This window comes from Callorhinus ursinus, unplaced genomic scaffold (assembly GCF_003265705.2).
Source record: "Callorhinus ursinus isolate GAN/ISIS: 27379988/994484 unplaced genomic scaffold, GSC_fseal_2.0 scaffold1, whole genome shotgun sequence".
NCBI lineage: Eukaryota > Metazoa > Chordata > Mammalia > Carnivora > Otariidae > Callorhinus > Callorhinus ursinus.
In genome coordinates, this window is record NW_027397063.1 from 32,304,073 (window position 1) to 32,329,496 (window position 25,424).

Genomic DNA, 25,424 nt, shown 5'->3' on the forward strand with positions numbered 1-25,424 from the left:
CCACACTATAGCTCTTGCCTATCAGACATCTCCTATGATCCATGAAGGCTTGTGTTAGACCCGGTGATATTTTGACTTGTAATGCTTAAAACAGTTAAGTATTTACACATCCATATTATAATAGAGGATATGAAATTCTTTCTTAAAGATCAAGGACTAGCCCTATTTGAGACCTAAAATAAAATATGTGAAGAGTTTTCAAATTTATAATATTTTTATCACAGCATCTTTGTGATACTGTAAAGAATTTGGGAATTGGTAAAAATGTGATTATATACTTAAAAAATGTGAGAAATTGTGACAATAGTAGGTTTTGTAGATGCATTTGTAGGGAAATCTCTTGACCAAACTGAATAATAAAATATATATATTTTTAGAGCATTAGAATTCTTATGAAATCAGAATTCATTGGTAATTCCTTTGGAATGTGTGAGAGGGTACATGTCACTGGGATGACGAGAGGTGTTTTGATGAAAGCCAGTGGAATAGTCCTAAGAATTTCATTTTAAAAGAAAGGAAAAACACCATGGTGCAGTTAACATATTGCATGCCTGTTGAAATCTTTTTCTAAAGCACTCACCACACAAGAGTAATTTTAATAATTAGGACTGTCATTATGCTATTGCTGACAACTTCCAAATGTCTACGGAAGCTAAAGGTCTGTGTGTGTGTGTGTGTGTGTGTGTGTGTGTTCATACACGCATGTGCCCATTTGTGTACCTTTATCCTCTAGTTTTCAGCAACGGTTAGAATGGCATAACATCAGATTTTCCTTTTAACAATCAGCTGTAGTCCATGAGGGAAGGTGAGGGGAAAGGGAAGTAGAATTCTAAGATTAATGTTATTTGAAATTATGCATTTGGTTCATTATTATTGTTTCTTTGTGCTTTAAATTTTCTTTTCTTGAATATAGAGAAAACTTAATGGCAAGGAGAACTTTTATAAATCCCTTTAATAAAACAAACACCTACAAGAAGTCTTTTGCTTAAAGTTTCAAGTCGTTTGATGTTCCTTTTAGAGCAGTTGAAAGGATGTTCTGAGATCCAGAAGGCTCTAGAGGTGTTATGCAGAATCAAGGCAGGGGGAAAAACATGCATTTATCCCTTACTGCATCATAATGCATCAGAAACACCTGGGAAGATATTTTAAAAATACTGATCATGCCCAGGCCCTCCCCAGAAAAATTCTTGTTTTATTAGTCTGAGATGGGGCTTGGGCACTGGTATTTTTTTTTTTTTATCTCCCTAGGTGATGTTAATGTGTAGCTAGGAATTGGAACAACTAGTCTATTTTAGAACATCATAAACATAAAACTTTTACTTGGCAGCTTCCACACTTGAATTAGGCACTTTCATGGAGATACATTTCACTGTCTCTAACTAGTTGGGATGCTTTATTCAGATCTAAAAAAAAATGGTTGTTGGTTAATAAATGGTTAGCTTAATACTGTACCCATATATCTTATGTCTGGCTATCACTTACAAATAAGACTGAATGGCTAATCTGCCTTGCCAATGCTACAACTCTGCCATTCCCACAGGTAGGCATTTTTAATTGTCCTCGATCGCCAGTTAGCCTACATAAAGCATCATAATCTCCCTCAATGTTGCTTTTAAGGCAACCATGACTAATTACTCAGAATGACTCTGTGATATTAAAACTATATACCACTTCTGTACAAAAGTTAAAGCACTTGGCATTTTTTTGTTAGGACATTTGAAATGAGACTTATAAAAGTTAAATGTTCACTGATTACAGTATATATAATAATAAGCTATATTTTCATTATTTATTATGAAACAAATGGGGATAAACATTCATAAAATTCTACAGCCAAAAAATGTTTAATTATGAGTAGATTGTTTCATGAGATGACGTAAGATAATTTAGATGAAAAGTGCAAAATTCTGGAGAAGCCAGATGAATATTTAAGTTGCATTCAGTGCCCAGACTAGGGACTCTATATGGAAATGTATGTTACTTGGGTCATGACATGTGAGTATGTGACAGATAGGAAAGGATGAGTTAAAAAGAATACAACATGACTTGGTAGGGGCCAGGGAAAGAAATATGTGTTTGTTCCAATCTGAAATGATCTCTTGGTGATTTATATGGGATCCATCTCATATAAGAAGGAGTGGGGGAGAACACAGAATCATAAACAAAACATCTGACACAAAGATTACAATATTTTAAATAAAAATTGTTATTAAAACTCCAAAATTTAAACATATGGAAATATGTTTAAAGAGAACAAATGCAGGGGAAATTTGTACAGCGTACATTTGGAACTTACCTTATGCATCATGTCCTTCCCCCCCTTCTTGTCTCAGAGGAGAGATGCCCTAGCTCCTTTTTTCACTTTCTTCCTGAGGACTAGATCCGTTTGTACACTATTCTTTATTTTTCCATAACTTATATCCTTAATGAGGAAAAAAAAACCACCCTTTTTGTGATTGTACTCAAAGTCATTGTGTCCATGTCCTGGTTCGTTCTTTCAACCTTGAAGATTATATGTATGTAAGGAGCCTTGCTTTAAGTCTGTCTAGTACCCTCATTCCATAAGGCAGCACTGTCTCCATATATGGCAACGGTTGTCTTGCTACAGTTAAAGCTTCTCTTTAGTTTGCATGATTTTATTTCATATTTTCAATACTTCAAAATTATATTTATGTTACAGAAACACAGCACTTTCCTCCTGTCAAGAAATAACTCCACCAACATATATGACTCCAAAAAGCCATCTGGATTTGCCCCTAGCAGTGTTGCAAGCTTGCTAATGAGGACAACTTTTAACAGAAACCATACTAGAAACAATTTTTCTCCAAAGGTCTGTATATTTTTCTTAGAAAAAAAATGTAATAATTATTTCAGCAGAATTTAAAGCATAGATGTAATAGCATAGCAATAAGAATTCATGAGCTATTTAATTCCTCAATTAGCAAAATAATCTGTCTCTCTCTGTATCTGACAGCATATAGGACTCTGTATTAGTTTTTAGAGTTTTGTCTTAATTTTTTTTTGTATGTTTGAGTATGTGTCTATGAATGTATGTTTGTTTATTCTACATGGCTCTCCATGGGTTAGCTTTTGACATATTTATAAGGAACTTTATGTCTGTCTATTTGTATCTGCATATTTGGCAACATGGGTTTTTCGATGGACAGAGCACTCATTTTACTCTTTATCTTCCTGTATGTTCATCTATTTTATTTTCCTTTTATTTCCCTTTCTTTTTGTCATCTTTTTTCCCCTTTTTACTTTTTGTGTATCTTTATTTGTACAATTGAAATATCTTTAAATTTTTGTTCTTAAACTGAAACATGAATGTTTTGGGTGGTTATCTTTCTCTTAAAATTAACAAACACCAAGCCAATTCTCTGCTCCTCTTCTCTAAGACAATGTCAATTTAGTAGCCTCTTTTTTTTTAAGATTTTATTTATTTTGGAGGGGGGAGCGGGAAGAGAGAGATAAACTCCAACAGACTCCACGCTGAACATGGAGCCTGACCCAGGGCTCAGTCTCGTGACCCTGAGACCATGACCTGAGCCAAAATCAAGAGTCAGGCACTCAACCAACTGAGCTACCCAGGCTCCCCATTGCTCTTTCTTTTATGGCTTTAATGAGATTTTTTTTTTACTGAGAAAGAAAATAAAGATTTTTCCACATCCATGACCTAATAGCTATCCTACAAAAACAAAACAAAATAGAATAAATCAAAACCAAACAAAAACCAAAACATGAATACAGCCCTGGAATTAAACATCTAAAAATATTATTACCTTAACCTCTATGTTAGAAAGAACAAAGTAAATATTTTTTCTAAAAAAGCAATTGTTAATCTATTGTAGAAAATTTTTAGATTAATTTTTTTGCATATCTAAGATGACAAATATTTGGTCTACTATTGCTCCTTTATTTTCTTTTACTCTTATTGTTGAATGAATGCAAGCAAGAAAGGCGTCCTAGCAGGCTAACAGCCCCCTGCAGGGTCTTGCCAGTCACATATTTGAAAAGTTAGGATTTCTGACCCATGATCCTTTCAAATTAAAGATCTTTTCCAACTTATGATGGCATTGTGTACTGATAAACCCTTCATGAGGTGAAAATATAAGTTGAAAGTGCATTTAATACACCTAACCTATTGAACATCTTAGTCTAGCGTGCTTTAAATGTGCTCAGAACACTTACATGAGACTACAGTTGGGCAAAATCATTAACACAAAGCCTATTTTATAAAAAGTGTTGGATATCTCTTGTAACTTCTTGAATATTGTACTGAAAGTGAAAAACCCAGTGGTTGTCTGGGTACAGAGTGGTCATAAGTGTATTGGCTGTTCACCCTTGTGATAGTGTGGCTGACTGGGAGCTGTAGCCTGCTGCTCCTGGCCCCAATCCCGCATCACTGGGAGAGTATCTTATTGCATATCAGTAGCCTGGGAAAAGACCAAAATTCAAAATCGGAAGTATTTTCAGTGTATTCTCCTGAATGTATATCACTTTTGCACCATTGTAAAGTCAAAAATTTTAAGTCAAACCATTGTAAGTTAGCGACCATCTGTACAAGCTTTGACAAACAACATTTATTAGGCCTTTCTTCTATAAGCAGCATTTAAAATGATTTATATCCATTTAAAGTAAATTTGAAAACAACAAAACAATCAAAAAATAATACAACTCAAGTTCCATCTATCTTTGCACTGCTAGGACAGAAATGTACATATTTGGGTTTAGTTCTGACTAGTAGAACCAGATAGTCAGTTTAGAGAGTGAACTCCATGAAGGCAGGGGATCATGTCTATCTGGTTTACTGCTTATTATTTGTGTCTAGCACTTATTGCCTCATACTCAAGTAGATACTTAATAATTATTGGTTGGACAAACTCAAACATTTAGAAAGCAATTTTCTCTTTAATCTTCAATATATCAACCATAGAAGAATTCTAGAAATTGGATAATTAAACTCAAGTCTAATACTTGTGGTCTAAAATAATTGTGGGTAATATCTTAGTTTTCTATTTTGGGGTCTTCTGTAGTTTATTACAAAGTTATATCAGATAAGAGGAGGCACATATGACTATGTTCTCACCTTTCCTGATAGAATAGTTTTATTAATTTGGAAAATTACCAGATAATATGTGTTTATTTTCATTCTTCTAATGAAAACAAAATGGAAAACTAAATGCTTTAGCAAATTACAAGAAGTCGTGGTGAGCAGGGGTTCCTTGTCTTACCTCCTTATGTTTCTCTTTTATAGAAATAAATGCTATCACCTTTAAAACACATTGACATAGACTTATTTCTTATAATATTTTCCTTTTATGATCATATGTCCTCTCTTGATTCTTTTGCACTGGAAATAGGAATGAGATTTCACGCTGTTTCACTTTTTTGAAAAAAAATAGCTATTAAACAAGAAAATTTTATTTTGAGATAATCCATTTAACCTCTCATCCTTCCAACACATGAAGAGGCTTGAGGAGTATCTGTGATATTCTCTAACATTGAATACATGCAGGGGTGCAACTCACAGTTAAAAAAACAGTTTTTACGGTTTTTTTTATGGGTTATGTTTAGATTTTTGGTTTTGTGCCCCAAGCTGAGCAATCCTAACAAAACTATTGATACATTGATAGATTGATGAACACCTTCATATATTTACTTTTTCATTCATTGTCCCTTTGTAGTTGATACTGTAATGTTCACAGAAAATATAAATATAACAATATGACTGATGTTTATATAGGCAGGTTATAGAAAGTGCCTCTCTATGTTAAAGATCAGGAGAAAGAGAGACTGACAGTTACCCTCTGTCTCCTCCCTGTTGATCTGGCCTCTTCACAAGTTGTAATACAGGAATATTGAGGTTTCAAAAATTAGAAGATTCTTTCATTACATGGCACAGACTTTAGAAGTTATGTGGCAGATCAGGGAAATACGTTCGGCAGCAAGGAGATGAAATGGACCCTGGCACCAGAATGGGTCCTTACAGCACGGGAGAATCCCATTTTGTAGGTAAGGGATCTTAGGCACCTAGGATATAAAGAAAACTTGACCAATTTTCAGTGCTCTCTTGTACCTGGCACTTTTTGCTGTCTCCTAAAGACGTTGCATTTAACATGCCACTCTTAGAAAAGAGGCAGTTTACTTACATAGAGGGTGAACTTTCCCCTCAGAATGTAGAAGGGTAGTGTCACAATTCACCTCTGACTGAGTTATTTCTCTTAAGTGAGTTTTAACCTTACCAGCTTCTTGGTGAAGCTGCAGTTGATTGTTTTAAATTTTTCTCTCCTCTTTTTTTTTTTTTTTCTACTATCCCAGCTTCCTCCCTTTCCTTGTTTCTCACTCTTCCTCCTGGCTGACTTTAAACTGTTCTCACCCTTTTCTGATTAGTCATGGTGATATACTTGTAGATTATAGACAACTCAGTGCTGGGAAGACTGTCTTGTCTTCAGAAATCATAGTGTATGAGGGATGCATAAGCTTGTGTAGTAGACGTGTTATTCTAGAGTATTTATGTTTTCTCAGTTGTGAGAAATAATAGTAATAAAATAATTTTATATGTCCATTTGACCCCTTATATTCTGGACATGTTAAGTGAGAACATTTTTGTTAGAATAATCTTTGAGGAAAGGAGGCGGCAAAGTCAACCCTAGCTGCTGTAGAAGGAGCCCAGATTTCACCGGACACTGAGAGAGACCCTGTCTTTAGAATTGAGAAGAAAAAAACAAGGGAGAGAAAAAGTCTTTCTATAGATTTTGTCTTTAAATTTACAGTGGGAAATAAGAAAGAAGTTGTTTTTTTATAGGGGCTGCATTGATCAATTGGAGGGAATTGCCATCCTGAAGATAATAGTTATTGAGTCTTTCAATCCATGAAAATAAAATGTGTCCTGATTTATTTTGGTCTTGAACAATGCATTGTACTTCTCAGTGTACAATCTTTACCCATTTCCTGTTGAATTGATCTCTACATGATTTATTCTTTTTTTGATGCTTTGCTAATGGAATTGTTTCTTGATTTCATTTTCTGATCATTGCTAGAATATAGAAATACAATTCATTTTTTATATTGATCTTATCCTGCATACTCACTAAACTTATTAGCTCTAGTAGTTTATTATGAATTCCTTGGGATTTCTATATACAGGATTATATCTTTGGTGCGTAAAGACAGTTTTCCTGTTTCCCTCTCAATTTTTACTTTATGGCTTATATTCTGCTTATCCACTGTTCCCTTGGCCAAATTAACTATTAAATGAATTTGCATGTATTAGAATTTTATTTATTTTAGAGAATTTGTATTCCTTCTCAGGGAAAAGTATTACATACATAATTCACAGGTAAAAAACAAGTAAGGAAAAAATCATATATTAGAATCTTTGTTGTTGACATCCCTTTGGCTATTTAATATGGGGGACTTCTCATTGGCTTTATTAATGTACATGGGCCTGGCTACCATCACCATTGTGATGGCTCTTCTCTCCTCATTTCAACTCTGATATATTTGCTTAATTCTTCCTTTAAATTCTTACTCATGTTATGCAGAGAATTTCAGCTCTTACTTGTCCCTACTTCTAAACTTAGTTCCAGGCCTAACTTTTTCTATGGAATGATTTTCACGTTTAGTTAAATGAATGTCTGTTTGCTGAGTTCATAATCCTTGCAAGAAGGTTATGCTCTGAAATATCTTTTTCTGTCTAGATTGCCATAACATTTTGGACTATGTGTTTATGTGGCATATTCCATAGGAATTACCTTGGTGAGTTTTCTGTACAATGTTGGTGAGTAGTAGGTAGTAGTAGGGAGAGGACTTCGCTGATATAATATGATATTGTACAAAGTTAATATTTTACTCTTCCTGAAGGCATCTAAGGGCAACTCAAAAAGGACATTGTACTTGAGGGACACAGTTTAAAAAAGACACTAAAATTTCAACTTTAGTGATAAGTACTTTAAAGAATAACAGTATAATGGTGTGTCAGAACATCACTGAGAGAACTTTCATCATTTGCTTAATACCATTGTCCCAAAGTATGCAAATTTCTGTCATTGGCTTTTACGTGGATGGTTGCCTACATCTTTTAAAGTCACTCATCAAGTGTTGATATTTATATTTGAACTCTTCTCAGTTAAGAAATATGCAATTATTGGACCATGACTTCCTGGATTTAGTATATGAAAAAGTAATGTTTACCAGTTTACCAGTTAGACCTTCATGAATTACTTATTTCCAGCCATAATCTTTAAAAAACTTTTTTTCTGCATGTGAAAATCCTGTAACATAAACTTAAAGAAGTGTAATGATGTAACCTTTTAAAGAACAAGTTATATAAGAGATGGAGCACTGAAAATGTTTCCAGCTTGAAGAATGAATACCTAAAGAGGTAGACATAAATGCAGATTGTCAAGTTGCAAATAAATCTAAAGAGACAGCAGAAACTTTTAATAAAAATCTTTGTACAGAGAGGCACATCATTAACATTTCATTTCAGAGATGTTACTCTAGTTATTTCCAGAATCATAACTAAGAAAAATTATAAACCACATAATGATAATAAAAATCACATTTTCTGCAGATTAGCAATAACTGTATTAAAACATACATGACAAAATTTATTTGTTTTCAAAAATACTTTGTTAATGCTGTTTAAATAAAACATAATTAGCTCTCTGTGGCATTTAATATTCTGACTAATCAATGCCGCTTTTTTCTTTTTTGCATCAAGATGGATTAAAAGTAAACCAAGATAAGCTCTCTTTCTTTCCAAATGTTAAAATGGTTCCAAACCTAAATAAGTAATAAAAATAAATAGATGTAATTAATGTGTTCTACTTTGAACCTTTAAACTTTAAATTTTGGAATTAGAGTCGTCCATTTATACCATCATTATCCTATGCTAAATATAAACTGAAATCGACTCTGTCTCCTGAACTCAGTTTTCTTGTTCTTTTTATAATAATATACAAACTTGACGGTAAAAACATCTTCTTTTTGTAATAATGTTATCTGTGTTAAGTGGTCTAGGTGACAGGCATAAAGTTACTTAATTGCTACGAAATGGCAGTAATGTTAGTACCAGTAGTAGTACTAACAATGGAAGTAGTAGCGGTCATGTAATAAGCATTTGTATGACACTTTTAGTTTTATAATACACTGACATATTCCTTATGACATTTAATAGTCAAATCATTATTATTACCCTGCATTTTACAGATGATTGTTTAGATACTCAAAGAGTTTGCTTTTCCACCAAGATTACTTGGTAGAACTCCCACCTAAGTTTCCAGCCTTCGGACTTGCATTTCCCTTGTTACGCTACATGTTGTAATAGAGTGGTAAGCAAATTAATTAATTATTTAATTAATTTTTTAATGAAGTCAATTTTTTAATTATTATTATTTTCAATTAGCCAGCATATAGTACATCATTAGTTAAGCAAATTTAATAGTCTTGATTTTACTCCATGAAGAAGCTGAAATCTTGAGAAGTAAGTGATACATTCACTAAATATTCATTTATTCTGCACACATAGTGTGGGCAACTTGGTAGTTCCTGCAAGGGAACCAAGAATATATGAGCTAAAGTTTCATAATAAACATTCTAAATATTTTCACATAACAGACACCTATTTTTAAGTGAAAGAGTCCTTTCCTAAAAAAAACAGACAAAAACATAAAAGAATTACTAAAATGTTTCTTGATATTTATGCAGAACTAAGAAAATCATGAATATTTTAAAACTTCCTTATGCTTTTTTTGAGTTAGGATCACTGTATATTTGTTACACATCATAAATGTACTAAATGTTGCCCTAGTGGGCAGAGTTAAAATGACTTTCTAAGTGTCTATGTCAAGTGCCAGTGTCTGTGGAAGTACTAGGAAGAATGAACACTCCACGCTCTTGCTACTTAATATGTGGTTCAGGGACAACAGCATCAACAGTAACTGAGGGCTAGATAAAAACGCAGATTCTCAGACCCTACTCCAGACTTCGTGAACCAGAATTTGTACTGTAACAAGATCCCAAAGTCATTCTTATGTTCATTATACACTAGTCCATATAGGTAAGGAGGGGATAGACCAAGGATTGTTTGGAAATAGTATGGTATAAAACCACACTGCAAATAAAAAAAAGCAGGTTTTGAAGGCTCCATATGTCAGCAAGGAGCTATATGATGTTTGGCAAAGAACATAATAAAATGAAACTTAGTAGCCTCATCTCTAAAACAAAATGATTAGGCTAGTTGTTCCTAGCTTGTCTCCATTTTCTTATCTGCATTTATTTTTCTAAATTAGCTGGTACATAATAATTGCCTAATAACACCTTCCCCCCCTATCTGTGGGGATTACATTTCAAGACCCCCAATGGATGCCTGAAACCACGGATAGTACCAAACCTTATATATTCTATGGTTTTTCCAATATATACATACCTATGATAAAGTTTAATTTATAACTTAAGCACAGTAAGAGTTTAACAGCAATAACTAATAAAAAATAGCACGATTATAATAATATGCTGTAATAAAAGTTATATAAATGTGGTCTCTCTCTCAAAATGTCTTGTGTTGTACTCACCCTTCTTTTTGTGATGATGTGAGTTGATAAAATGCCTACTCAATGAAATGGAGTGAGGTAGATGATGTTAAGACAGGCATTGTGACATAACAGGCTATTGACCTTCTGGCGATGTGTCAGAAGGAAGATCATTTGCTCCTAGACTGGTTGACCAAAGGTAACTGAAACTGTGGAAAGCAAAACTGCAGATAAACGTGGGGGTGGGGGTGGGGGGAGACTGCTGTAATATTTGTGTGCATTTAAGCAATTTATAAGATAATTAGCTCTTCTGTAGTCCTAAGTGTGGTATACTTTACTTCCCTTTGGGTCAGAGCATCTGTTAAAGGTTTGCAAATATAGGCCCTGCATTTTAGATTTGTGGTTCCATTGGTAACAGTTCTTTTAACAGTCTCAGTAGGCTCTTTATTTGCATTCTTTTTTCCATGGACCAGTGGTTAATAACTAATACCAGAGCTCTGTCCAAATATACTCCTCAAATTTAGTCATCACCTAGAAAGTTTGAAGCATGAGCTTTGGCACTTTGCTTATCCTCATGTCCCTTAGCTTCTGCCCATTTATACAAGGAGCCTGGCAGTGAGACAGAGAGATGTGCCTCTAAGCTCTATCTTTAGAGGTGAGTTTTCATGTTGATGTTAGTCGCTTTCTTAAGCAGGCAGTGCCCTGCAGGACGTTTGAGGAAGCCAGTAACAAGTACCTGGGAAACGCCAGGTGGTTTCCTTTTCCTACTTTACTGGCTATAGAGCTTTACCTGTTGTACTTTTTACTGCTGTGACTTGGCTTACACTAACTTTAATCTGGGGCAGATAATTCATCATCGCAAACCTCAAAATTATCTGATATTCAGTCTAGCTGAATAGTTGGTTCTCTGAACAAGACGATGTTTTCTTTCCCTCTTGGTTTCAGATGGGACAGCTGGGCTAAAGCTTGTCATTTTCTAGTAGGTCTTTATGGAAGGTTTTTAAATTCACCAAACTTTTAAAATAATTAAGCCCCTAAACTCTTTCCTTCCTAGGTGCATTTTCTAAACATTTTTATGCCACGGGTGGCAGTTTGACATCTTGATACTCTATTTTATATGCCAGGCTAATTTTGCAGTAAAGGATTAGAGGGACTCCTTCCTGCTCAGCACTGAACCTTCTAACTAGAGCTAACTATTCCTGTAAGAGAAGTTTGAGAGGCTATTTCATGGGCAAACAAGAAAAGGCTGCGCGATATGTATTTATACATATATATCTCTCATATAACAAGATAGCGTTCCTAAAAATTAAAAAAAAAAGAAATTGCAGAGGAATCATACTCAATAGAAGGGCTAAAATATCTATTAATTATCAAGAAGAGAAATAATAAATTATTTTTATTATACCAGCATACAGAGGAGGGACAAAGACAGAGAGAGGGAAGGGGTACCTCTCTCGGTAGGGGACATGAATATAGAGGCTCCAGTATTAGACTAGTAATTTCAGAAGGACAGAATAAAGCCATTGGGGAGACCAAATATAAGAGAATTTTCCAGTTTTTAGAAGAGCCAATCTATGGAAAGGAGCAACCCAAGAAACTAAATAGCAGTGACTTGAAAGGAGGGAAAACACCTCACATACATACAATCATATTCACCCCCCGACCCACATACACATACCTTAGCCGTATAATAGTGACATTTCAGACTTCCAAGGATTCAGTGAAAATCCAAATGCTTCCAGGAAAAAAGAGCTTTATTTCTAAATAGAGGAGTGACTTCATTTAGAAGGCTATTTAGAACTCATTTCAGTAATATTGAATAGTAGGAGATAATAAAGGTAGGACTTCACATTTTAGAAAAATTATTTAAAGATGCACTCTATCAAAATAACTTGAGAAAAATAAATGATTGGGCTAAAGGAATTAGTGGAAGTTATTCAAGAATATAATACATAAAATTCCAAGATAACAGCAAATGCAACAAACTTTTGGTCTAACTCCACTTCATAATGTGAAGTCTGAGGTTTTTGAGTAAAGTTAGGAAACTCTACACAAATTTTAGGAATAGGCCCTAGAAATTCTTGATGTGTTTTAGACATGTGTTTCCTACTAATAAGAAAAATGAAAATCAGTTGGTATTCTGGGAAAGATAAAGTTCTAAAAAATGTTCCTGAAGTGAAGCAAGTAAGTATGTGGCTTGCTTTTAGAAAAAGAAAGCAATTACATATTGATTAGATGATTCAGGAGGGACAATACATACTATAATTCATGTAAAATATCTTAAGAGTTTTAATAGGTAAAGTCTCTAATCGTTTCTGCATGATGTGGTATTGTCTTTTCCTCTAAAAGTATGCTGTTTTTATAGGATATTTTAATTATAATACAACACTTATCTTACAGTTTCTCTAAAATTTTTGTATTTTTATTAAAAATAGCTTATTTTTTATACAGTTGAGATGCCTTCTAATTTTTTATGATATACTTTATCTTATTTTTGCTGAAAAATAAAGCGATGGCCATTTACAAAATATATACCTTAAAAAAAAATCACACACTAATGACCCCAACCATTTAATATTTTCTTAATTTTCAAATTCAGAAGACGGCCTTAAGAAAGGATTTTTATTACCGAGAAAAATATTTATCTAAGGTTTAGTAATTTATCTAATTTCATATATCAGTTGATTTCTGTTTAACTCAGATTAATTAAATTATCAATATAATACAGATAGGAGGGAAGAGAAAATATGAAACTGATCTATCATTGCTCTGAAATTTAATATATAAAGATATATATATATATATATAAATTTTCAAAATACATACCAACTCATTTGGGGCAAAAACCAATAAAGTAAAAAATAAACTATTTTGAAATCTTACCAATAAAAGTTAATAATGATTTAATTTTTAATTAAATTTAATTTTTTCTTTGTACTACAGCATAACCTATAAGAAGGGAAAACTGAATTCTCCAAGCTAAAGTTAGGGTAGGTAAAGATGGAGATAGCTGGAGGAAAAACAGTCTTAAAATCCCAAGTTTCTACCAAACATCTTCTCTTAATCATTCTCTTCTTTGTAAAAAGAACAGTCAGCGTTGCTGTGGAAAAAAACGGTTGTAAGGCAAAAGCAGGTGACACGTGATGGATCCCTCTCCAAAGCTACTTTTTACAGTTCCTTCAAAGTAGAGACTCAGGGAGAGGAGCCCTCTCACAAACTTGGGTCTGACAGGGCACAGAAATTTAAAGATTCAAAACTATGACAATCACTTTGAACACAGATATTATGTCATGGAATTAGGGGAAGACCAAAACTTGCTAAGATATTTATGGATTTCTATATTGCCAAAGCAACCCCAAAGCTGACTGATGATCGTCTCAAAAGTTCAATCTTTAAGGTGAATTCCGTGTCACTAAACTCCACCTAAGAGAAAAAGGACTGTCAGAGCTCTTGAGTCCCCATCTTAGGTGTGGCTGTAGATATCAGGGCCCATGGAGGTTAATGGGAAGGAGGGATCACTTCAGAAAGCAGAATTCCAAGCAGGTTCTGCTGTTTGTCTGTAGTATCCATTCTACCTCACTTCCTACTTCTTAATGAATACTGTTGAATAGTCCCAATATTGGTGAGGTATTCATCCCTCCTCTCTCTGGCTAAGTGCCACAACCTATTTTGTTTTCAACTCCAGGGGTTCCAGGTTGAATATGTAAGTCTATTTTAGTAATCCCAGCTTTCTTGCCAGAAATTCATTTAGGAATGGACAATGATTTGATTCTGGTTGATGAGATGAGAGACGAAGTTTACTTGTGTGCTTTTGGAAGAATATAATAATTCTCAAGAAAGAGACAGAAGAGAAAATGTGTGTCTTGACTATCTCTGAATGTTTTCATGTGTGCCCAGATGAGATGCTAAGAATATATAACATCAAATCATCTGGCTACTAAAATGAGGATAAGCCAAGACAGGGAGAAAGCCAGAGTCAATTCATAGGTTTATAGAGAAGTGGATGTTACCCCCACTCAGAATCCATTACCCCTCTGGATTTAATGCTCTATGAAATATTATCTCATTTGTTAACCAGAAAAGTTGGATTTTCTTTTGCTTGCTGCTTTAAAAAATACCGTAACTGAGCCTTCTCAAAGCACATTCAGTACTATATAGACACAATTGAAATTTCTTTGTCATGTGGCAAGGGTTCGTAGTAACTATTGTGGATATTATCTTACCCAAATCACTAAATGAAAAAGTCTGGTTCTTAAAAATTGTAGGTCTGAATCAGCAGAACATCTCGAAACTTGTAATTAATAGAAGACTTTTTGAGATAAATTTTAGTATGCGTTTGATATATGCATCAAGGAAAGGGTGAAGAGATATAGAGAAGGAGGGAGAATCAAATAGAAGAAAAAAGAAGGAAATGAAAAAGAAAAGGAAGACAATTGAGTTTACTGCACAATGTTCCTTAAAATCTTAATCACTTTACCCAATGAGCAAGGTGGAACACATTATATTTAAACCTTGTGTAAACACTTTATCACTTTGTATAATATGCATTACCAGATGCCAAATATCTTGTGAATTTTAAGTGGTAACATTTGAAAGAATGAAAGGTTAGTCGGTTATTCTGCACTGAAATGTTGGATTAAATGAAATTTAAAAAGTCAAGATCATTAAGGGAGATTCCAAAATAGAGAGGTCGAGTGACATACCACCAGGATAACTTTAGGATTCAGAGAAGCTGATATGAATTGAAAAAAGTGAACTTTTTTTCCTTAAAAAACATCTTTTGATCCAAAAAGCACTTCTGGCCACATTTCGTAGTCAAACTGATGGTTGAGTTATATCATGTTAACAGGATGGCTTTTTCATTAAACATAATCTTCTCATGAAATTTAAACAAAATCTAAATTTAATTATAAAATACAAAAGTGTACAAACTTTTAAAAGGGAAGGAATACTACATAACTTCACAATTAAAATAATTAAAGCAACATTGGGCTGTTTGAAGTTGATGAACTATATCTCCTGCAAATGCTATCTGATCATTCAGGAAGAAGGAAAATCCTCATATGGTCCTGACAACACATGGAATTTTGATGTGTCAGTTTGCTGGATAGTTACCTATTGCATTGCAGCAACAAGAAAACAAACAAACTAGAGTTCTTGGCATACTAACTTCATAAAATGTTCAGGATTTAAAATTTGGGAGCAAATCTGTTTGTAATTGTGTGTATGTGTGTGTTTCTAGAATTTTTAATACAAAAGCATGAGTAACACTGTCTTCCAGTCAAAATTCTTAGTGTTTATGATCAGGAAAAAATTTACTCTAGGTTGTAATGAAGTCCAATGTGCTTGAAAGTAAAACTCTTAACTAGTCCTTATTTATTTGAAATCTACTGCTTGATTTGATAAATGTACTATTAATTAGAGCAAAAAAATGATTAGTGCCTTTTTATTATCAGGCCATAACTGTTCTCTTTCAAAATTGTAAGTAAATGCCAAGTTTAGTTTTTTCACACTCATTTAATTTTCCATTTTTCTATTTGGTGTCTAAGTAATATAATACTAATGGTACCATAGTCTCTGCCTGCTATCTGTCTATCTCTTTCAAGAGCACAGCCTGTTTGAGAGTACCTAAGAATTTATCTTATTGGAGGGCCATTAACAGAGAACAAATTCAAATCCCATTAATGGTCTTGCTCAATTAGTGGCAGATGTTTCAGAATTCATGGCACACTGCCCTCAGTTAAATGGAAGCACTATATTTCAAGTTCAGCTGGAGTTGAGCAGGAACTAGAAAATTGTGCAATACCTTCATGATTATGAGCCAAGAAGGAATTCTTCAATCATAATATTATTATAAAACTGTTCTTAAACACCTTTAATCTTAAATCATATTGTATACCGACTATATATTATATTAGCAAAATTGTAAGTTTGCAATTTTTTCTAAGTCAAAATAATTTCCTAATATCAGAAATCCTAAAATGTTTTAAGATCTTAACATAAAAACAAAATCAAGTTCAATTACTATTATAAAGGATTGATTTATTACTCATCTAGCTCAGATGAGTGTTAAAAATGAGCTACCATCATTATTTGCTTCTTTAATAATGTTGATTTTAATAACATTTAACAGTTATTAAGTCCTTACTATTTCTAGGTCCTGAGCTAAATATGTTGACTTCACTTATCCTCATAACAACACCAACTTCCCTATTAATCTTTCTTAGATCACAAAGGTGGAATCTGGAAAGGAATTTATAAAGAATAAGAAAGGTATTCAAAACACTCAGTGAATGGCAGAGCCTATTTCAGACCCAGATCTAACTAATTTCTAAATTCATGTTCTTATTGATTCTGGCATGACATTTCTTTCTCCACTTCACAGCTAGATGTTTCAGCAACTGTCTAAAATAATTTCTACTGTAAATCTATAAACTGCTCTCAGGTTATCACAAAGATGTATTTATTGTCAGTTTCTCTGAAACTTTTACCAGCTTCCCCGTAGCTACTGGTTTACGTAAAATGATCGTCCATACATCCACCTGCCTTTGTATTGTCCCCAAACTCCTGTCTCACCACTCCCATAACCCTCATTTCTTCCTCCACTTGCCTCAATGACCTCATATTCCTTAAGCAGTGTTCATGCTTTCCCCCCTGCTCTGACTCCCTCTCCAGCATTCTAGCCTTTGAAATTGTGCCCCCTTCGAGGCCTTGTACAAATACGGCATCAATCCCATGAAATCTTTTCTAACAGCCACCCCTCTCTATCCTTCAACCTCTTCCAGTTTCTAAGACTCTTACACGTACCACTTTTCTTTGACTTTCTAACCACTGCCCTGTTGAAACCACTATGACTGTGTCTCTGTTGAGTAACATGATGTCTTATCAATAAGTTAAATACAGACGCTTCGGAACTGTGCCCCCCTATGTTTCTATGCTGATTTATTTTTTTAACTTATTTTGAGGTCTATAGAATAAACTTAGAGTTAAAAAAATAAAAAAAATAATTTGGTAGCACACATTTTTCTGTAATAGTTTTTACATTGTTTACAGGTTGATTTAATTTTAGTTTAGTACTTTTACAAATCAGAGTTAGCACTACCAATAATTGCATGTGCACCAGGATCCAGTGCCTAAACAAATTTTTGTTTTGGAGAGATGAGGAGAAAAAGTTTTAAACCGAAGGTTGACCTTCAGTTTACATTAACTAGAGTGGCCTTATGATTTGTTTTCCAAACTGGGACAGTTTGGAGAGATAACAGGGTAACTATGATTTAGGACAGTCTTGGGAAATCCTCATTTCATTAACTAGCTAGATGATCTTAGGAAGTCATTTAATCACTTTGAATTCAGTTTCCTCATCCATAGATGACAAGTTTGAAGTAAACAGTTGAGATTTCTTCTATCTCTAAAATTTGTGAAAGGTGTAAAATATGTATTACTCCATAAAATGTATAGCAGTATTGCAAATTCAGTATATTTTTAATACTTTACCACGTGTTTTGCGTTTTGGAGTTCAAATTCAGGGAAATGGGAATGCAGGAAATGTAGTGACAAAGAACCCTTCTGGTAAAATGATAAAATTTAGAAAACTATTAGTTGGAGTTAAGGATGAGATACTTTTCAGATTAGCTCGAAAAGAGTTCAGTAGCAATAAAAATGGAATAGTTAGTAATACAAAATAGATTTATACAGATATTGAATATAATCTTCAGGTTTCAAAAAGGAGTTGTGTGGGAGAGGCTTTTGAAAAGTCTAGAACTCTGGTAGATAAGACATGGGAACTGCTTTGGGAATATGTGTATGGTAGTGTGCACGAGAAAAGGGTATACATCTGTTTGGGAAAGGATAAATTGCATTAAGTATTTTAGATCTTTCTGGATAATGAATTTCAAGCATTCTAGTAAAATAAATTTTAAAAATGTGTTTTATCCAATTTAAATATTAGTATTTGATTTAATTTTGATTTTTTTGTTGTTTTCATGTAGAAACTAAAAAGCCCCCCCTAAAGTGATTTTAGAGGTGTGTGGTCTGTTTTTATATGGTATACTCTAATGTCTAGAAGTTGCCTGCTATTCTGAAGTCACCTGAAGATTATCTCAGCATCTTTATGTAACATTTTTCTATAGTCATCCTGTTACCTCATGCCAAATGCCAGGTAATAGCCTGACCAGATGCAGATAAAAATATTACATTCTGTTTTAATGCCACTATTTGAATTTCAAAAAAGAGGAAATTATCCTTAATTGTAGATTCAGTTGTTATTTGCAGGTGCAAAAGGGAACTTTGGCTGCCTCATTTAGTAACTATTCCAAGAGTTCAAAGGTGAATTAAGAGGGTGATACAGTTTAATAAATGCCCAATTTAACTAGGTGTTGCCTAGAGAAGTTTATGAGTTTGTTAGGGAAGGAGCAGTACATTATATTAGCAAAAGGAACTTCTATTAACTAGTCACACAACATCAGAAAGATGTAAACTCGTTTTTCTTTTGAAAGATATCCCTGCTTAATTTTTTAATCTATTGCCAAGAAACTGATTAAAGTTTGTTGTTATTGATGGTTTGGGTTTGGAAGACTTAGACGTGTCTGAAACTTGCCTACTCCACATTTCCACTTAAATAATTTAACTTTTACAGAGTGATATATTTTCTTACTGTGGGAAGAAAAATAAAGAAACTTAGGGGTTAAATGGAATATATTTCTTGGTTTCCTACATTAGCTGATTTTGAGGTTATTTCTTCCTTCAGCTGTTATACTAGGACAAAAAGCAATAAAAAGGTTATATGGTGCATTTCCATGATTGATTATAAGCTGGGTTAAATCCTTAAACAGTAGAAGTGTTTTCTTGTCAAATTCTTTAGTGTGATATTTTGTTGAACATTCCTTTACATTTTAAAAGTCTGATATAAATTAGAAGATAATCTTTTAGATGGAGAACACAATTTTTCTCCTTAAATAAAATTGTCTTATACTTAGTGAAGTTATCATGCTACATCTAGATATAATAGTTTTGATTTGGATGTAAGTTCTTCCTTTTTCATATGTTGTGAACTGATTATATATACGTGGAATTTATATTTTTATCCAAAGGTATACTTCAAGTACACCAATCAGAATTAAATGCTGGTATGCCGCTATGTGTTTACATAGGAGTTTTCTACAACCAGAGTTTACCTTCTTGTTTATCATCTTTATAAAATGTAGTGATGCCATCTTACTTAAAAGCAGAAACAAGGCTTAGGCAAAACTTTTTTTTGTTTTTAATAATTTGTGAGGTTTTAAAAAATTCTATAGTTTTTGGGAAAATTTAAAAATTAAATAGCTAGACAGAAAAGCCAACACCAGTATTGGAAGGTCGAAATCCATATATCTCTTGTACACTTGCCGTCTAGATTAGGATATACATATCTCCTATTCATAGGATACACACATTGCACACACACACATATACACACACACATCAGGTCTTGTTAATTTGCATTTGGCTTCTGAGATTTTTTTGAGTATTCACACATATATCTCAATATTTTATTTCCTTATAATTACATAACTAATGGAAACACCATGGGTTCCCATAGGCAAGAACACCCAAATACACATCAACTGTAATAGGTTATGGGAGAGTTATCTACGTAACTTGAGTTTCCACTATATAGTGAGGCAGTGGTAATTATTTTATAATAATAAAAATGTCAATTTATTAATCATATATACTTCACTAGACATTCTAACAGACATTTTAACTATATTTTCATGTTTATTCCTCATAGCAATCATGAGATAAGCACTACTATTGTCTTTATTTTACAGATGAGAAAACTAAGGCTTACAAAATTTAGATAATTTACCCAAGATCATCGAGCTAGAAAACAACATGGTGGGAGCTATAATTTTGGTATACTTGACCTAGACTTTTAAAAAAATTATTGAAGTATAATTGACATACAATATTATATTAGTTTCAGATGTACATCATATTGATTCAACAATCTATATATTACTCAGTGCTCACCACGGTAAATGTACTCACCATCTATCACCATATATTATTACAATATCATTGACTACATTCCCTATGCTGTACTTTTCACCTCTGTGACTATTTATTTTATAATTGAAAGTTTGTACCTCTTAATCCCCTTCATCTATTTTGTCCATCCCCCGGCTACCTCCCCTGTGGCAACCACCAGTTCGTTCTCTGTATTTGAGTCTGTTTGTTTGTTTTTAGATTCCACATACTAGTGAAATCATATGGTATGTCTGTGACAACATGGATGGATCTAGTATTATGCTGTGACCAAGATTTTTTTTAAACTCTCTTATCAAAAATATAAAAACTGTTTTAACCCTTTTGCATAATTTTTTTCCTGATTACAATGAGGTCTTTAAAAGTCTTGTTATATTTCTTAATACCCAGAAACCTGGGTACAATCAATAATCATATATTATGGTTGGTTAATTAAAAATTGAGATGCTTTCACTGCAATTTTTTATAATATAAACAAACTTTTATTCTAATCTAATTGCTTTCCTAACCAATCCTTCAACTGGTGTGAAAAGATAAATAAATACATAAAAGTTTGCTTTTTCAAGCAATATGCTAAAATACAAATTGCACACTTTAGGTAAATCCATCATCCTAAAGAAGTAGTAAAAATAATATAGAATAATTTGTGTAAGACTTGAATCACAAACATGTACCTCTGAAACAAATAATACATTATATGTTAAAAAAAAAAAGAAGAAGATAGCAGGAAGGGAAAAATGATGGGGGAAATTGGAGGGGGAGACAAACCATGAGAGACCATGGACTCTGAGAAACAAACAGGGTTCTAGAGGGAATGGGGGTGGGGGCATGGGTAAGCCTGGTGATGGGTATTAAAGAGGGCACGTACTGAATGGAGCACTGGGTGTTATACGCAAACAATGAATCATGGAACACTACATCAAAAACTAATGATGTAATGTATGGTGATTAACATAACATAATAAAAAAATAATTTTTAAAATTTAATGATTTTTAGTGATTTTTGTTTCTTATACACATTCAATACTGTGGCTAGTTATAGGAGTTAAAAATATTGTATTCAGTACAAGGGGGTTTGTAAACATATTGTTTATATTAAATGTCTGCTGTTTGGCACTGCTGTTCAATATAAACATCTGGATTTTACCTCAAATGCTTAAAATTGTTGACATAGCAATTTTTGATAGTATTATAAGTGAGGAAGCATATAAAAACAATGAGCTTGATAGGAAATAGAAGAAGGGTTTAGAAGTAGAAGTTAGGAAAAATGAGCGCAAATTGAGAAAAGAGGTGCAGAGATGTGGGTCAGAGAGAAAAGGTCAGGAAGATGAAGAGAAAAGTCTTGGAAGGTATGTAGAGGATGACTGAAAACAGATGCTGGCAGCAGTCAAAGGAAAGGCAGAGAGAGGAGATCATAATTCTGAAGGTTATTTATCTTTTAAAGATAGAGAAACAGAAATCAAATGTCCTTCTCTATCCAGAGAGAAAAACTGAAAGGATATTTTCTTATCCACCTTTGAAAAGAACAATCATGAGGTCAAACCTAGTGTGTGTGGTGCACTGGGCCAGGCCACTGTTCTTAACAAAAATGAGTTAATATTAATATGTTCTGAAAAGGATTGTTGTAGAGCAGTAAAAGAGTTAATTCATACAGCAAGAACTGAGTAAATGCAGTCTATTACTAATTTCACCATAATCATTTTGATACTACTTCATTTGCCATTCCCCAGTTTTCTATGAATAGAAATATTTGGGAAATAGATGGATAGAAAAATAGTAAAAGAGTAATGGAATCATCTTGACTTGAGATATTTGTGATAATCAAAGGTCTAGATAGAAATTTTCATTTTTTTGTCTATACTTTCAATGTAATGTCTTAGGGAAAATATATAACAAAATTCCTTTTGTAGTATCACAGATAATGCTTTCAAGAGAAAATATTGCAGATCATCTTTTATAGGAAGAATTTTTAAATTTGTATATTTCAAAACAAGATATTAACTTGGTAAATAAGTGAATCAAAAGTTAATTTATATTTTCTTATAAGTTTGTTTTCCTCTGGGATTATTTGAAGAAATACTGAAAAAAGAGCAGCACTGGAGCTCAGACAAAAATCTTTTAATCATAAAATCAAGGGCATAGAAGAATTAGATTCATCTTTTAAAGGAGAACCTTTTTAAAAATGATCTAAACTAGTGGAAATTTAGGTGAAGGCATTAATAGTGGTTTATTTCAAAAAGTTCTATAAGCTCATTTTCCAATAAAGAAAAGGTTATGCAGTGCTTATATGCAGTAGAGTACTAAATGTTACCTGTCATCATGACTATATTTTGATTTGTTGTCATGATGAGAAAACTAATCTCTTGAATTTGGAAAAGATTAAATTGCTAGGTATTTGTCAAATATGATATTTTAAAATACCCTATTTTGTTCTTATCTTAAAATGGTTAGCATTAGGCTATTGTCAAATACATGAATATATAGAAATGTTATGTATAGGCGTTAACTAGTTTAATGCATTTGGAACAAAATCTGCATTACTGAAATCTAATCATTTTAGATTCAGACAGCAAAGGGTGTTCTGTTAAGTGAAAACAACAAATCAAGCAATATGAATGTATAACCTACCAAATTATCCATTGGAGGCTATGTCCTTGATTTTGTATAAGCAAAATATCTTGAATTAGACATGCAAGGTAATCAACAGGTCTTTTAATGTGTCATGGTTTTCCATAAGGTCCTTCCCTTTGTTTGCACAGCTGCTTTCTAGAGACCTGTATATCACATTTCCCTTATGATATTGTCACTGCTATTTTAAACCTAGTGACTATATCCAGGAAGAAAGTTGCTTGCACAAGCGTTTGATCTTATGAAAACTTGACCCATTGTTTCATTATCATTGACAGTTGAATTTTTTATATAGTCAAGATGCTTGGAGTGTCTAATATAATATTAAAGTGTGACTACATTAAAAAAGAAGAAATGTTTATGTAAATTTTAGCCCAGAGAATATAGTGTATTCTGACATGTAGTCCCATTTAATCATTTTGTTAGAAATATAATGTTATAGGGCAATTGATTTACAGATGATTTATTGGCTTTGAAAAGATATCTCAAAACCTCAATCTCAAAGGCTATATCAAATAAAATTGATAGGCCAATAATGCCATGAACTTAATACCACATTACACAATTGACTTTTAAAACAGATACCCTTCTAATAAAACACACTGACTGACATCAATAAACTTTGTATTAGCAACAAGTAGCCAATTAGCAAGACGCTATGGTACTTGGTTCCTACCTAGAGTTTACAGTCTGATTATTCATGTTCATCTTAATGGTCTCACTTCTCAGTTGATTGCTTCCCCTGCTCATCAGTCACCCCCAGGATAAGATCTATATTTTTTAGAACTACATACAGGGCCCCTCTTCATCTGCTTCCATCCTCATCTTTCCAGGAGTCATCACCTGCCCCTCTTCCAGTGACCTGTGTTACTGCCACAGTGAATTTCTCACTGTCCCTGAATGTCTTAGGTTCTTTCATATTTTTGTGCCTTTTCTTAAGATGACCTTCCCTTGATTGTCAGTGGTGAAATGATCTTTCAAAAATCCAATTCATATGTCTCTTCTTCTTTGAAGACTTACTGGACATCTGACGGAGAAGTTCACACATCTTTTAAAACCATGACTATGAAAGTATAAAACATTCTTGATTTGACAACACACACACACAAACACACATGCTTCTGTTACTTGAAAGTAACATGGAAAGAACCTCAAAACTTTTAAATTATGCTTTTATGTTGAACAACTTGATGATCTTTATAATTAATCAATTTGATACCATAAGACATCCCTTTCTATTTACTTTAGTGTTCAGCATCTTGTGGATTGGTGTGCATACTAACTTTGTTGGAACTCCTGTTTATGTTCTCACACATGTCATGAGTAAAAACGGTTATAAAATATAAATCTGGAATGAAATTATCGTACTGGGTGGATCAAAGCCAATATGATAAAATTTTTATGGCAAACAATGTAAGGGAAATATTTGCAGTATTTGTGATAAAAGGTAGACATTATAATACATAATGTATTATATATGTATAAATATATTAATTATAATATGTTACAATATATACTATATAAACATAATATAGTATATTATTTATACTATATATAATTATTATATACAAAATATATAATATATAAAGAACTCTTATACTTAATAACACAAAAATGAACACACTGAATCATGGGCAAATAAAGGGACCGAAGACTTAACAAATAGAGAAATATAGATAGCCAAAATTTAGCTGATATTTAAAATATAGATATTAAAATAAGTGAGGCCAGCAAAGAGATAAAATATCTTAAATGTCCTGGAGCCAGAGTTTATGTGGTAGCTAAATGTCACTTATCTATTACTGATGGGAATGTATTTTTTTTATTTTTACAAATTTACTGGAAGAAAATTTAGCAAAATATTTTAAAGCCTGAAAATATAAAATTTTATCCTAAACTTCTAATTCTAGAAAGTAATCTAAAAGCAGACATGTACAAAGATATTGGTTAGGATAATAATATTCAAAGCCTCACTTTTAAATAATGGAAATACGATGATGCACTTATGGGCATCAATTAAAATTATATTTGAGAAGAATATTTAATGACATGAAAAAATACTAACCAAACAAAAAAGAAAATGTTAAGCACCTCATATTTGTACAAGAATGCAGATATATAAAAACATCGGAATAACTCTGGATAATGGGATTATGGGTGATTTTTATTTTCTTGACCATAGTCTTTTCTAAGTTTTCAATGATAAATATATATTACATTTATAATCAGAAT

At 32.9% G+C, this 25,424-nt stretch overlaps 1 protein-coding gene across 5 annotated transcripts in view; it reads left to right on the forward strand.

Moving 5' to 3' along the window:
• The window catches only part of CSNK2A2IP (casein kinase 2 subunit alpha' interacting protein), a 119,119-nt gene that overhangs the window by 77,463 nt on the left and 16,232 nt on the right, over positions 1 to 25,424 (forward strand). For 4 of the 5 annotated variants that reach the window (XR_012378026.1, XM_073892230.1, XM_073892220.1 and 1 more), the window contains exon 2: positions 2,681 to 2,830. The gene's annotated coding sequence lies outside the window, so the exon portion shown is untranslated. Of the gene's footprint in view, positions 1 to 2,680; positions 2,831 to 9,216; positions 9,311 to 25,424 lie in introns of those variants that run through there. The other variant, XR_012378027.1, reaches the window with a different exon arrangement.